The sequence below is a fragment of the Corvus brachyrhynchos genome, unplaced genomic scaffold, assembly GCF_000691975.1.
Source record: "Corvus brachyrhynchos isolate BGI_N302 unplaced genomic scaffold, ASM69197v1 scaffold114, whole genome shotgun sequence".
Classification (NCBI taxonomy): Eukaryota; Metazoa; Chordata; class Aves; order Passeriformes; family Corvidae; genus Corvus; species Corvus brachyrhynchos.
In genome coordinates, this window is record NW_008238337.1 from 1,657,611 (window position 1) to 1,672,123 (window position 14,513).

Consider the following 14,513-nt stretch of genomic DNA (forward strand, 5'->3'; position numbering starts at 1 on the left):
CAGTTACACTCTGTCAAATGTGGCACTTCAGTGCTGGTTTTCTTCCTGTTTATTAATGAAGGCAGTTGTGCAAGTTGTTGTTCATTTAGTTTGGGATTTTCTCCCGGCAGTGTTGCAATTAATCCTGGTACACAGATCCAATGCAATCTGACAAAAGCTATTATGGACAACAACCTGGAATAAAACTGCATCTGTACTTCTTCCTAAAGACAAGTTGTGGCAGGAGTAGAAGAGAAGATGATGGTTCCTGGCCAGGTAATGTTGGGCTGTGTCACTGATGAGGCTGAGAAGCAACAGCCTGAGACAGACCCAGCCTAGAAAGCTGAGCAGGAGCATCTCAGGGGGCAGCCAGGGCTGGCAGCAGCTCCTCCTCTGCAGCAACATTCCTGGTTTGGATTGGCTTCTTTTTTCTTCTTTCTTGGAGAAGAATCTCAAAACCAGAGTTTCAATCTAAAAAGCCTGACTCCAGCATGCACTGCAATTCAGTCCAGAGGGGAATAAACCTATAATCTGGGGAAATCAGGGCAGAGGAAAAGACTTCAGACTCTATTAAGCATAGCTGTGTGTAGCTGCTGTAGTCTGTATTTCACCAACTTTTGTGATAGCTCTTCCCACTTATTCTGTGTGGTCTCTTGGGGTAAACAAAGCCAGAAACCCTGCATTTGACTGATAAAACATTGACATGAAAGGTGGCTTGGGATACGATATATAAAGATTTTGCTATTTTTACATGTGCAGTGATATTTAGAAAGGTTGGAAATTATGCTTAGATCTTATTTATTTCTGGTCAAATGGATTGCCAGAGGATTTTTCTGACAGTGGCTGTCTACAATTCCATGGCAGTGAATATGCAGAAAACGTGCGAGGTGCTGGGATTTCATTCATAAAATGCTGCAAAGTGAATTCAGCTGAGGTGGGAGCTGTAGCCTTTTTGCGTGTGCATGATTTTCAGAGCACAGCACTCCTGAGAACACACCTCTCTCCGGGGCAGATTGTTTGAGTATTGCAACAACCACATCTGTGTTAGTTTTACCACATCTTGTCCTCACCTCTGCAGCACCACGGGAAGGGGGTCAGTGTGTGACTTCCAGCTGCTCCAAGGGAAGCCCCCGTTTATCTCCCCAAGAGCCAGTGTCACTCTGAAGACAGAGTTTTTCACACAAAGTGTTCTGACAGGCGTTTCACCAATGAGTAAAACTTTACATTCAATATTTTGTTCACGTGCCCACAAGGAACAGTACAAACATGATTATACATTGAATAAAAATACACAATGATTAATTGAGTAGATTAACCTCCAAAACACTTGGACAGCTGTTTCAACATACTGTCTTTGAGGGCAATATGCTGAAACAGCTGTTCTTACACATAAGGTAAAATTGTCCGCTTTGTTTTGCAATGTGAACACTCAAAGCCTGTCTCGTGTCTTAGTGACTTTAACGTACACCTGGAGCATTGCCAAGGTTCTGTACAACTTGCATACATTTCTTTTTTTCCACCTTATTAGCAGCTTCACCAATGTCAACTCATTTGCTCAACAATATGCTCAAGTCAAGTGGCTTTCAGTCATCTTTACATGGGATCTGCATTCTCAGGCTGCTCCGTGCAGCAAGATCCTCACGGAGTGGATGAATGAATTTGATTATTTTTGTATGTGGTTTTACAATGGCACAAGTGTTCCTTAAATGGAAAGCATGGCCTGGTTCATGGCGCTTTCTCTCCTTGTTTCCAAGGCAACTCAATACACAGACACATGCAAACACACGTGCATGCTATTAATATTCCTTCTGGATGGGGGAAATAACTTCATTTATCAATGAAACACTCGACAGCTTCTGTAGGAGTGAAAGCCTCAGACAAACTTCTCACAGAGTCATTCACAGCAGGAAAACATTCAAGAAACTCTTCCCTTTGATTGTACGCTTAGACCACGTGTTTTGGAAAGTTTTTGCATCAAGATCTCCTGTCTCCTGCAGCCACATAAACACGGAACCCTGAGTCCACCTTGCTGTGTCCTTGTGCTACAATCAGGCCCCTTCAGTCAAGCTCCTTCAAAGAGAAGGAAATGACCTGGGAGCTTGGTTAGCACATTCATCTCCCTGTATTGCCTCCCAGGAATAAGAAGCTGACAAAAATGGTGACACTTTATGCTTCAGGAGAGGTTCTGCAGCCTGTCCAGCCTTGCCAGAGCTGAGCTGCAGAGGCTGCACCTGACACTTGGCACTGGACCACGGCTGAACCAGTTCTGTGCTTCCAAATGAAACTCATTTCAGAACAAGTAAGGTCTGGGCTCAGAAATGATTTGTCATGCTCAGCACTCCATGCTAAATCACATTTATACCCTCTAATTCTCAATTGTAATCCTCTTTGGGATTCGCTTAATTGTTCTGCTTTTCAGAGCGGGGGGTCAGGTACAGACACCGAGTGCTGAGTGAGAACTGCAAAGTCTCTGTCTGACTGATTCAGCTGTTTATCTGAGAAGGGAGATGTGACAAAGAAGGGAGGCAGCTGGAAACGGCAAGAGATATTTTCAAAGAAAGCACTTTGAACCATTGTCAGTTTATTGTTGTTCCCATCTATCTGACTTTTCCCTCGGCATATGAAAGGCCTGATGATTCCTGTTACTGCCTGGGAAGTTGGACTTCTCATTCCCACACTGCTTTGTAGGGTTTCAGAGCACATCAGACTTTGAGCCAGAGCTGGCTCTCGCCTATCTAAACGCCCTGTTAATGACAGCAGAATCTGGTGTCTCCTTAGGGGTCAGGTGCCAAGTCCAAAATAAAACCCACTTGCACAGTGCACCTCAGAGGTATCTGCAGTAACACTAAATCCCATGGCAGTGCAAACTCAGGGCAAGGCAAGCTCAGGCAAAGGGTCTCACTCACATCTCCTTATACCAGGTAAGGATTTGAAGGGACATAAATGTGATTTAGCTCCGAGCTTAACAGCCAGCAATTGTGCTGAAATGGGACGCTGCTTATACTGAATTCAGTTCAGTTTGGGGGTTGATTGAGAAACAGCCGGCTGTGATTTATGGTATAGGGAATGCAGCAGAATTCCATTAACATCAGCAGAACACCTCTGCATTTCACTGGGGAACCTGGACCTCTTTTCCATATGTGAACACAGGACGTTCCTCTTCCTTTGCGTAAGTATTTGAAGCTGTACTTTACACAGCTCTACTCTGGAAAAAGAATTGAGCTTTATGTCACCTCTTGTTTGTAAATTAATTTTTAAACAGAGAAAAACCTTCATTGGATGCTATGAGAAATCCCTGACTTCAATGGGAACTCCACCATCCCGTACTAAGAAAACAGTTTATGAACCCAATTCCCTTCATTCATGCACTCCCTAATTTTTCAACATTGCTACTATTAACTTGCACACCGTGTAGCCTTAATGATTTTAGGTTACATTTATACTACATGCTTCTATTTATAAATGGTTTCTACGGGAGAACAATCAATATTTAACAGACATTTTAAGTGTGCAGCAGACATGAGCAGCATGTGTTAGAGAAGGTCAAAGGCACATCAATAGCAGGGTTACAAACACCTATGAGCTCTGACTTGCAAATAACCCACTGGGCCAACAGGATTCTGTAACAATATTAATAGCAAATTATCCAATTAGTGACAGTTTCATTAATAACTGTGTCTATGTAAACTATTTTAAATGTAATCCAATTACACAAGGAAGCAATTCCATGCAATTCCTGTGTGTGAGGTGACCTATCCCGTGACAAGCATTAGGGAGAAATCTGTGGGTTGGGGTTTTAAATGCCACTCTTGTCCCATAAGCTTGAACTAATACTGTAACATTTCCAATGCAAACACCATTACAGTGTTATTTTGGGATTTGGGCATTTTATCAGACATCCTTAGGGTTAAACTCTGCTCTAAGACACATAAATTCAAGTCTCACAGGAGCCTAGAGCTGCTTGCTGGGCGTATCTGTGCGTGTAGGAGGCCACAACTTAGCCTTTTTATTTACAGAACCATTAATTAAATTACTGCAATTAAATATCAAATCAAATTGCATTAAGATAACATTAAGCACACAGGAAGTCAGAATCAGAACTTGTATTAGGGTTAATGGGAGCTGTACGTGGGTAGTTTTTAATGCACCTCTCCAGAAGCCAGATCCCAAAGGATGCAGCTGACATACACAAAACCAACACTTTATGCAAATATTCTTTCCCAGTGTCCTAGTTTTTGCACCATTTCCAATTGTTTGTGTAGATTTCCTGCTATTTTCCTCTTCAGGCAAGTTACCCGAAGAGAGATGGACGAGCTTGATAAATGACAGTTTCTGATCAACTCAGAGCAGCTGAGAACCACAAAACTCCCAGCTTGCAATTAGTCTGCAGGGCACAAGCTTCAATAACAAATCCATCTGAAATTATGACTTTTCGACTTTATTTTCAATCTAACTCTTTTCTAATTAACTGTAATAGTAATAGAGATTTCTGGGGGGGAAAGAAATAGAAGTCAAGGGCCTAGAAATCCCTGTTTTCTTCATTATCACACCCACAGAAGTGACCAGCAGCTCCACCCAGCAGATCCCAGCAGCCACATTCCCCAGGCAGGGGGGAGAGGAGATCCCTCACTGCAGAGGTCCTGCATTGCCTGGGAAATGCAGGGAGTTCCCCCAAAATGTTGATTTTTTTGCCAGAGCGGTGAAGTGGGAGGACTTAGGTCTGCTCCCTGCACCCTGGGGAGCACCTTACAGCAAACTGCCACCGAGCACAGTCCTCCTCAAGGATCCAAACTTGCCAGTGGAAAATCATCACTGAAACAGAAGATATTCCTGCACCACGCTCCATATAGATTGTTGCTGTATTCTGAACTTAATGGTTTTCTTGAGAGTTTTACAGCAGAATTAAAATAATAATAATAATAAAAAAAGATGTTTGCTTATGCACTGATCAAACTAGCACAGAACTCTGTGTGCCTGTATTTTCAACTGGAGAAAAAACATTGAGGAGATTCAATATTTATGTAATGTTTTATGGAAGTTCAATAGAAAAATCCAATATAATTTCCCAATTAAAATCACCTGCTAGTTGACTTACATCCATTACTATTATCTCAAGCCACTATATACTGAACCTATTCACACAATAGTGTTATGTGAACATGCATAGGTTAAAAATTAGTAATTACTGTCTAGACAATTCACTGTTAGCTATAGATGAGCGAATATAATGAATAATTTATTTGATTAATTTTGCATTCCTTTTCCTCTTTGTGAATTGATCATGACCATGGAAAACTTGAAAATGTACTCATTTATCAGAGTAATTTTCTGTGAATAATTCTTAGCCTGAACATTTTCCCACAAAACAAACAATTCTTACTTGTGGATTGAAATTCGCATTATGGGATAGAAGCTATGGAGACCACTGGCACTGTCGTTCCTTTTTGCTTAAGCAGATCATCATGGAAATAGCAGCAGTGCTAAAGTGCTTTTACAAAAAGAGAACCCAAACAGTTTGATGCTCATTTTGCTGTACAAGTTACATAACTAAGAAAACTTACGCAACTTACGAGCAATAGCTAATACTTAATTTTAAACTACAGATGAGGTGGGAAGTCCAACATCTTTACTTTGAGTTTAAAAGCCCACAAGCAAAGGGGGGAAAATAAGCACCAGCTGAACTGGGGGAACAGTGGGAAAAGATGACTTGCAGGACTTCACTGTCACGGGGCCATCACTTCACAGGGCTGGAGGGCTGCTTTTAACAGAAATTGCTGGGCCCTAGAAACCAGATAATGTTACAGTGTAAGCATTTCTTCTGATCTCTATGGGCAGAGTTGCATTTGAGCTGGCAATCTAGAGGCAGGAGACTAAACAACCATTACAGATGCCTATTCTGACATGGAATTTAATAGCATGTTTTTTTCCCTTTGAAATTTGCTCTTCATTAGGTGAGCTTCAAAATGGAGCCTGAAACAATGAGGGGCTTTAACTCTGCAGCAGATCAAATGCATTTTGACATCCATACACTTAGGAATAAATGACACACTAATGAGATACAGAGATCAAATGCTCTGTTTGCCACTTAAATCTCCAGCAATATGAAGTGCATCAAGGTTGTTAACCCATGCCTGGCACTCCAGGATGCTGCAGGGCCCAAATAGCCCCACATTTTCTTTCTATCAAACTTAATTCTTGTTGCTCCTCCTCTTTTGCAGGGCCAAGGCAACGCTACAGGAATTATCTTGCTCCTGACCACAAGGAAACAAGAGGAGGAGAAAGAGGAAGGATTTGTGAAGGAATGAGGATGAATGAAGTTTGATTTTGGGATTATATTTTCTGCCTTTTTCCTTACACTCTTTTCAACATCCTTACAGGGAGACAGCACAAGCAGCAACAGCAAACACTGGCTGGGATCAGTGTGGAAGTCAGAGCAAGGAACTGAGGAGGGCAGGAATGGAGGAGAGCAGGAATTGAGGAGAACAGGAACTGAGGAGGGCAGGAATGGAGGAGAGCAGGAATTGAGGAGAACAGGAACTGAGGAGGGCAGGAATGGAGGAGAGCAGGTTTGGGCTCTCCCAAGCATCAGCACAGCAGCCTCACCAGCACTGCTCTCATGGCACTGAGGTTTTGGGCAGTGAAGTCAGAGCAAGGAACTGAGGAGGGCAGGAATGGAGGAGAGCAGGAATTGAGGAGAACAGGAACTGAGGAGGGCAGGAATGGAGGAGAGCAGGTTTGGGCTCTCCCAAGCATCAGCACAGCAGCCTCACCAGCACTGCTCTCATGGCACTGAGGTTTTGGGCAGTGATATTCCCAGAAGAGGTGGAAAGCAGCTGGAATGATGAGAGTTGTTGCCATTCCAGTGCATTTACCAGCCCAGAATTCCAAGGTCCCAAAGATGATGCAAAACTCTGTTAGCTTCTCCCTGTCCTTGTTCCCACATTTGTGTGATGCCAACATTTCACCCTTTGAAACTCTCTGGATCCATTTCTTCCCCTCCAGCCACAGCATTTATTCCCTCCGGAACACCTGGAATTTGCAGTGCCTGCTCTCCCTGCCCTCAGCAGTGCTGGTGCCTCTCTCCCACTCCCCATGAGTGAGTGCTCTCTTCTGCCTCTGATGGATCTTGAAAGAGCTCACAAAAAAGTGCCAACCAGCACAAAATGCAGCTCGGCCTCCCAGCCCCACAGGAGGCAGAGCCGGGAAACTGCGAATTCACAGACTTCAGAACTGAGCAATGCAGAATATTCCAAAGCTGTCCCAGAGCACTGCACTGGAGTATCCTGGTTATATTAATAAAGCTGCAGCTTAGCATGTGCAGTGAAGCTGAGGCACCTTTGGAAGCAATTTCTTTGCACGTGATAGCTGCTGATAGGCTCCATTACAACTTCTAAAGCTCTTGGATCGCTGCTCTGCTCCATCTTTACGCTGCTGTTTTAATTTAATTTAAAAAATAGGAATTACATGAAAAATAATTCCTAAGCCCAACTGATACTGGGGCCATGTAAATCAGAATAACTACACTGAGGTCAGTGACAGCTTTGAACACAAGTTGTGCAGAACACAAATTTCCGCATTCTCTGCAGCATGTACATAAGAAATATAGTGTGTGTATATAAAAATATATATCTATATATCTATTTCCACACAATACAAAGTTAATTTATGTAGAAAGGACTCATCTTGCTGTACATCTTATAAATGCAGGCTGACTACCAAATACTTCTAATAATGCTTCCCCTCCAGCTAGCAGAACAGCTCAAAAACAAACATAATTTTGTTCATGTATGTCCATTATATTCATGTGCTGATTTAATTAACAGTGATTTCAGTATCTTGCAGAGTTTTTCCCTGTTTTACAAATGATGCCCTTTTGATGAGGGCTTTGGTTTGAATTACTGGCCAATCAGCTGTGGACCCAGACTGGAATGCTAAATTAATTGGCAATAAAAGCAGAGTGAGCACGCTGGAAAAACTTACAGATGAGCCAAATTATTGGGTAATTGCTAAGGAACATGAAGGGGTTTTAAGGCAGATAAAGTAAAAGCTTTGCAGCTCCCTCCAGCCCCCTCTTTCCTGAGTCTGGGTCTTGCTTGGAGCCCCTTCAGGCCAGCTCAGCTCAGCTCAGCTCAGCTAGTCCCTCTGGCCATCACCCTATCAGGAGGGTCACTGTGCCCTCATTCCTGCCCTGCAGGAGCTCCCACCACTCCTGATCCTCTGTCAAGGGATGCCTCCCTCAGCCTGCACTGAACTCCCATCAGAAAATTTGTGGCAAAAGGAAGCAAACCTAATGGAGCAGAGGTATCCTCAGCTCAGCAGAAGACACCTCTTACCATTTCCCTCTGCACCTTTATTATTGGAAACACTTACTCCTAACAAGAATTTAGTGCCTGTGCACCCTTGGAGAGGATTTTCTAAGAATAGTAACTGTCCACATGGATCAAAGAGACCTGAGATCATTCTGGCTGCAAAGTCCTCCTACCCTTGATGTATGGTCAGCACGTTACCTCTTCCAAACACAGCTTTATTTAGAAACCCCTGACCAAAGCTGCTCCAGATATTCATCAATCAATTCTGAATCACAGCTTCTTTCCAAAAACAGGCCTGTGTGGTGCAAAGTTGGGGCATCATCAGTCTGATCTTCAGAAAGAGCTATCTCCAGAGCACGGCACTGTCAGTAAGAGGGCAGGGCAGGAAGAAGAGCCTCTGTGCCAAAGGGAGTAACCCCAGGAGCAGCTGCAGCATCGGGTGGGAGCAGGGGGACAGGGCCCTGCATCCTGCCAGGGATGGCAACCTGGAGGAGGTGTGATGCTGGGAGCAGGAGGGGGAAGAGAAGACCCCTTTGCCTCTCCCAGCATTGTGTGTCTGGGTGATCATTAATTAGCTCCAAACCTGCATTTTACAGCGATGACAAAGAGGAGGAGCAAGGCCAGACCTAGGACACCCCAGGGCCCATCATCCAAAGGCAGGTGTGGGTGTGAGCCCAGCGCAGGCGTTCCCACGGCACGGACAATCCTGCCCCATTCCTGTGCTGGGAATGCTTTAAGGACAAACGTGGGATATAAAAAGCCAGCCTGCCATGCTGGAAGAACCTTCATTCCATGAGGTAATCACCTGCATGCATCCAAACTGCAAACAGCTGATAATGTGTGGTCAAATCACTGTAATTTGGGGAGCTTCAGAGTGACTTCCAAGAGGTGGATTAGTGGGAAATGCTGCCTGTAGGACTCGATCCTAAAGGATCTGGAGCACTTGGCATCAGCCTTCTCTGCATGTTCATTAATATTTTGGATATGATTGTAACGAATATCAGCAAGTGTATCTAATTTGATGAAAGCAAATTATTGGTTCACAGTGGAATAACATGGTGCTTTACTCAAGCAGGCATAAAACATGAGGATGAAAACCTCGTATAATCTCCAGCTTTTGTCATTCAATGTTTATCATCCAACACAGTTGAATACAATTCTTATCTTTGATGGATGTGGCACACAATAGCTGTTTTCTTGAGTGCATCATAAATATTAATAGTATTCACAGAGCTTCTTAAAATTTGTCATGTCACATTGCTTTCATGGAAACATTTAAAATGCCATTATTTTTGTCCCACCAATAGCAAATTTTCCTTTCGTTTCTTTCTTTCTTTTTCACTCTCGAAATTAAATGGTAGAGGATGTTTAACTGAGCAGAGGAAAAAAAGGGATAATGGTTCACATTGAGCCATTCCAAAACCTACTTCAGATGCCCAGAATTAGACTGAAAGGGGAAAAAATGTATTATCCTTTGGAAAACACAATCCAGTTAAAAATGAAACACTTGGTGAAATTGAGGAGATTTGTCTGGAATTTCATTTTTGGAAGAACACTGAGGAAGAATGCTGACATTACCAAAATGGGCCTACTCCGCCATATTCAGAACGGGACATTTTCACTTCAGAATAAAAGTGCTTTTTTCTCCCAAAATAAAATATTTGTACATTATTGTGTATATCCTAGGCTGCATCCAGAGCAGTGTGGGCAGCAGGTCAAGGGAGATAATTCTGCCTCTCTGCTCTCATGACATCCCACATGGAGAGCTGCCCCAGCTCTGGGGCCAACAGCACCAGCACCTGGAGCTGCTGCAGTGACTCCAGAGGAGCCCCCAGAGCTGCTCCAGAGCTGGAGCCCCTCTGGAGCCAGGCTGGCAGAGCTGGGGGTGCTCACCTGCAGAAGAGAAGCTCCAGGGAGAGCTCAGAGCCCCTTGCAGGGCCTAAAGGGGCTCCAGGAGAGCTGGAGAGGGACTGGGGACAAGGCATGGAGAGGACACAGGGAATGGCTTCCCAGTGAGAGACAGCAGAATGAGAAATGAGGCAGAAATCCCGCCCTGGGAGGGTGGGCAGGCCCTGGCACAGGGTGCCCAGAGCAGCTGTGGCTGCCCCTGGATCCCTGGCAGTGCCCAAGGCCAGGCTGCAGCATCCTGGGATAGTGGGAGGTGTCCCTGCCCACGGCAGTGGGTGGCACTGGATGATCTTTAGGGTCCCTTCCAACTCAACCCATTCTCTGATTCTATGATTTAATCAAGTTGAATCAAACACCTCAGTTCTACAAGGAAATAAGTTTTTCTGCTGTTCAACAGCTTTGGTCACTCCAGAATGGCTTTTCAGGGTGTCTGCTCCCAATGGAAGCTGCAATCCCCTGGCCTTGCTCAGTCACACGAAGCCCATGTGGACGTTCTCACAACATCTGCTCCCCACACATTTCTCTCCCAGCGTGTTTTAGAGTCAAAAACTTCCCCTGATCAAACTTAATGAAATCTTCAGTGCTTTGTGTTTTGGCTGATGTGTTTCAAGAAATCTTTTAAAATTTCATCTTTCTCCATAAAATTCACCCTGTGGCTTTCAGAGCATCCTGACAAAACAAAACCATTTAATTCTCTACGACAATTAATTTGGGGATGGTAATAATTGCACAAGCTCCTATCTCTGCCACAGAGACATAAAACACTCACTATGGGCATGGGAAATAAAGTAATACAAAAGAAGAAGCTCTTTTTTCCTATTCTGTACTCTCTCCACAGTAGTTAATTTGCTCTGAGTTTAAAATCAATCCTTCCAGTGTGGGATTTTGGGAAAGCTCAAGGCTTCAATCCTGCTGCCATTAATCAGTGTTAAAATTCACACTGAAACCTGTGATCTGGGAGCCACAGATTCCAGTTTTATTTAAAAACAATGTTGATAATCCCCTAATATTTCTGGGATGAAGATCTACTCTATATTGAATTTACATTTAAATATTTTTTCTATGAAATGATGAACGTTGGGGAGGACAAAATCCCATTCTGGGCAGGTTCCTTTGCATGCAAAGTACAACAGAAAGGCACTCTTAAAAGGGAACTGCAGGGCCAAAGGTCAAAGTGATTTCAAGTAAGAAATATGCATTAAGTGCAACGGGATAAACACATAGGGGACGTTTTTGCACATCAATGCATTTAACCAACTTCTAAAAAATATGTAAATCATCTGGGTTTGCTAGAAATTACTGATCCTATCCTGGTTTTTTTATACATCAGGATTAAGTGGGTTTGGTTTTTATTTCTGACCCCAGAGCAAGCAAAGAAAAAGCTGCTAAAGCCTGACATTTTCCCATTTAGTTGAAGGGGAAGGTAAGCTGCTTTCTGAGTCTGGGTCAGCTTCCACCTTGGACTGAGTGTGCTCCTTTAATTGGTGTCTCAATATAAGTCCCATGAGCAAACCATGATTTCTGTAGGAAAAATAAATTCTTTAAAGTTTTTCTCCTCAAACAAATCAGGCAAGTGTTGCACCCAGCAACCCCATTTCAGCCTGAGTTATAGAAATGGGCACCTCTAAGGACAATTTTTCTGGGTGTTCTTGTCTGGCAGCAGCCAGAAATGCAATTATCCAACGTCCCATTTAAAGGAAACCTCAGCAGAGCAAACACAGCCATCTGTGTAAGCAATTCACAACGTCAGTAAACCATTACTCAACCCATAGCTCACATTTTTGGGGGAGGAAACAAAATTCCTGAAGACATAATTCAGATACTATTCAGATTCAGATTCATAGTTGGAAATACAGCAACGTTTGAGGCTGAGGGGAGCAGAGTCCTGGGGAAATATTGATTGTTGCATTTGAAAACCGCTTTGGAATAATGACAGTCTGGGACTTAGAATTCCATTACTGCACCAGAAAGGATCTGCAGCATGGACATCTAAAAGAGCAGTGCTGCCAGTCACAGACCAAGCCATCATTTTCCCAGATAAGAAGACAATGCCAGGTATTTTTCTATTATTAAGTCTATTGTTCCTCAAGCCTTCAGCCTCAGCTGGAGCCCTCTTATAAGAAACAGCTAAAATACATCTCTTCAATGTCTTATTCTTTACTTTGACTAAGTTCCTGGTTGCCTAGAAACTCTCTAAAAGACCTGGACTTTAATTTTTCCTCTTTTTCTTTATATTTTTGCCAACTGTTAGATAACAGATTAATCAAATCACATTTGTTTGTGACAGAAACCTGGATGCCAGACTCAAAGCTGGGGAAGTGTTTGTTTCTTGCATCCCAGGAGTGCCAGACTCCACTGACGACCTTGCTACTAGCAACTTTCCACAGCTATGGAAATTGCAGATTATGTCTGCTTAGATCAAGAGCAATAACTGAGAATTATGGAATTGTATCATCACTGGATAGGACAGATTTATCTGTGGATTTATTCTGTAATTAGCAGGACACCCACTTCCAAATAATCTGTGCAAGATTATTATATCACATTTTTATATTAAAGCAAATCAAGGTTTAGATCCAACTTTAGAATGTTCTGATGGACCTTCTGGATGTCTAAAACACCTTCTGTTGCATCAGACATCAACCAGATTCACAACTCCCATCCTATTTTAATGCCATAAACCTTATTTGAAAATAATCACCTGCTGTGTTTAGGGTCAGCTATTCTCACAGCAGAAGGCAGATTCTTCCCCTGATATTCAGTAACACAACAAACAGTGGAACCAGAAAGAGCTTTGGCTCTGCTCTCCTCTCCTTGATCTGCTAGTCTGCTGCATTTGATGGAAATGGATCACCTTTGCTTTGGGGGACATTAGTTCCACGTGTTAATCTGGACACCAGTGTTGGAAGAATCAATTAGCAGAGATGTTTATCACCAAAAAGAAGAGGAGATAAGCTCCCAGGAGCAAAAGGGCTGATGAATTCAGCTGGCAGTGGATCCTGGAACGTTAAACTGAAACAGCCAGATCCTCAGAGGTTCTCGGGGACATGTTTGTGCCCCACAGGAGGATGGTGCTCCAGCCAGAAACCTGCGTGGATCTCCAAACTTCCCTCCTCAGCATCTTCCAGACCCATTTCTAGAGCTAAAATCTCTCATCAACTCTTTATCTCAAGAGGTTATGACAAAAAACTTAGGTAAAACTAAATGTTCCTTCCACTCTCCTCCAAAGAAACCTCCTGGAATCCAATATTCCAGCTCCTGAGTAATCCTCCCATCCATGCTTTTTCACCTGAATTAAATCAGCCTAAAGTGTTATGCAGAGTTTAGGTGACAAAACAGCATTTACATCCTTCAAAGCCACTCATCCCTGCTGTCAGTTGCTCTTAAAGGTATAAATTCTACCTCTTTTCTAACCAAAACCGTTTTTAGAGATAATAAGCAAGAGCACTGTAAGATTTTTAAGTGTTTTTAAAAAGTACATTTAAGAATATAAAAGGGACTTAGAAGTCATTCAGAAACAGGTAAAACTAAATTAGACTGACTTCATTTCCATTTAATTTTCTATTCTCATCAAGCTTAGTTTATTCAGGTCTGATTAATTAATGTCTGCAAAGAGTTCTGAAAATATAAAACACTACATAAATACTAAATAATAATAGAGTGCTTAAGGAAAAGCTCATTTGTTAATTTGCATGGAGTTTTAGGAATTAGCATTTATTTATTTCCTCTGTGCAAGCAGGCCCATCCAATCCCTTTTAGCTTTTTTAGTAGAAATTACTTTAGCAGCTACAGGACAATGCATCTTCATGGATTTTATGTGTTCCAGGTCACAGAAAATGCATTTAGGAGGACTTGCAAAGTTGTACAAAGTCAAACCCATGTCCCATCCATCCCACGTGGCCTTGGCTGGTGGCTCCAGGGTCCCTTCCCCCTCCAAACTCCTCCCAGCAGCTGGGAATGAGGGAAATGAGAGCTTGGCTCTGGATTTGCTTTTCCTTTCCATCCATGGTGCTCTGCACCTGAAACCACAATGCCATGTGCAAGATGTTCCTGTAGCACATTCTGTCATTTTTATATCTGATTCACCATTACTGTTTGATAATACTCCATCCACACAATTAGAGTTTTGTTTCATCTCCTACATGCTTCAAAAAAAAAAAAAGGGAATAGAAGAAAATTCTCTCTTGACTTTTCTGCACATAATTTCTGCCCTATCACTGGGCTGCCAAGTGTAGCCTTTGGCAGTAGGAACTGGAAATTAAAATTATTTGGGGCCTTGTTTCCATTACAAGCATCTTTCCTTGCTTCTGGTCAAGC

The 14,513-nt window shown here is 42.8% G+C and overlaps 1 protein-coding gene across 1 annotated transcript in view; it reads right to left on the reverse strand.

Moving 5' to 3' along the window:
- Nucleotides 1-14,513, reverse strand: part of LOC103615902 (transmembrane protein 132B) — a 172,004-nt gene that overhangs the window by 52,642 nt on the left and 104,849 nt on the right.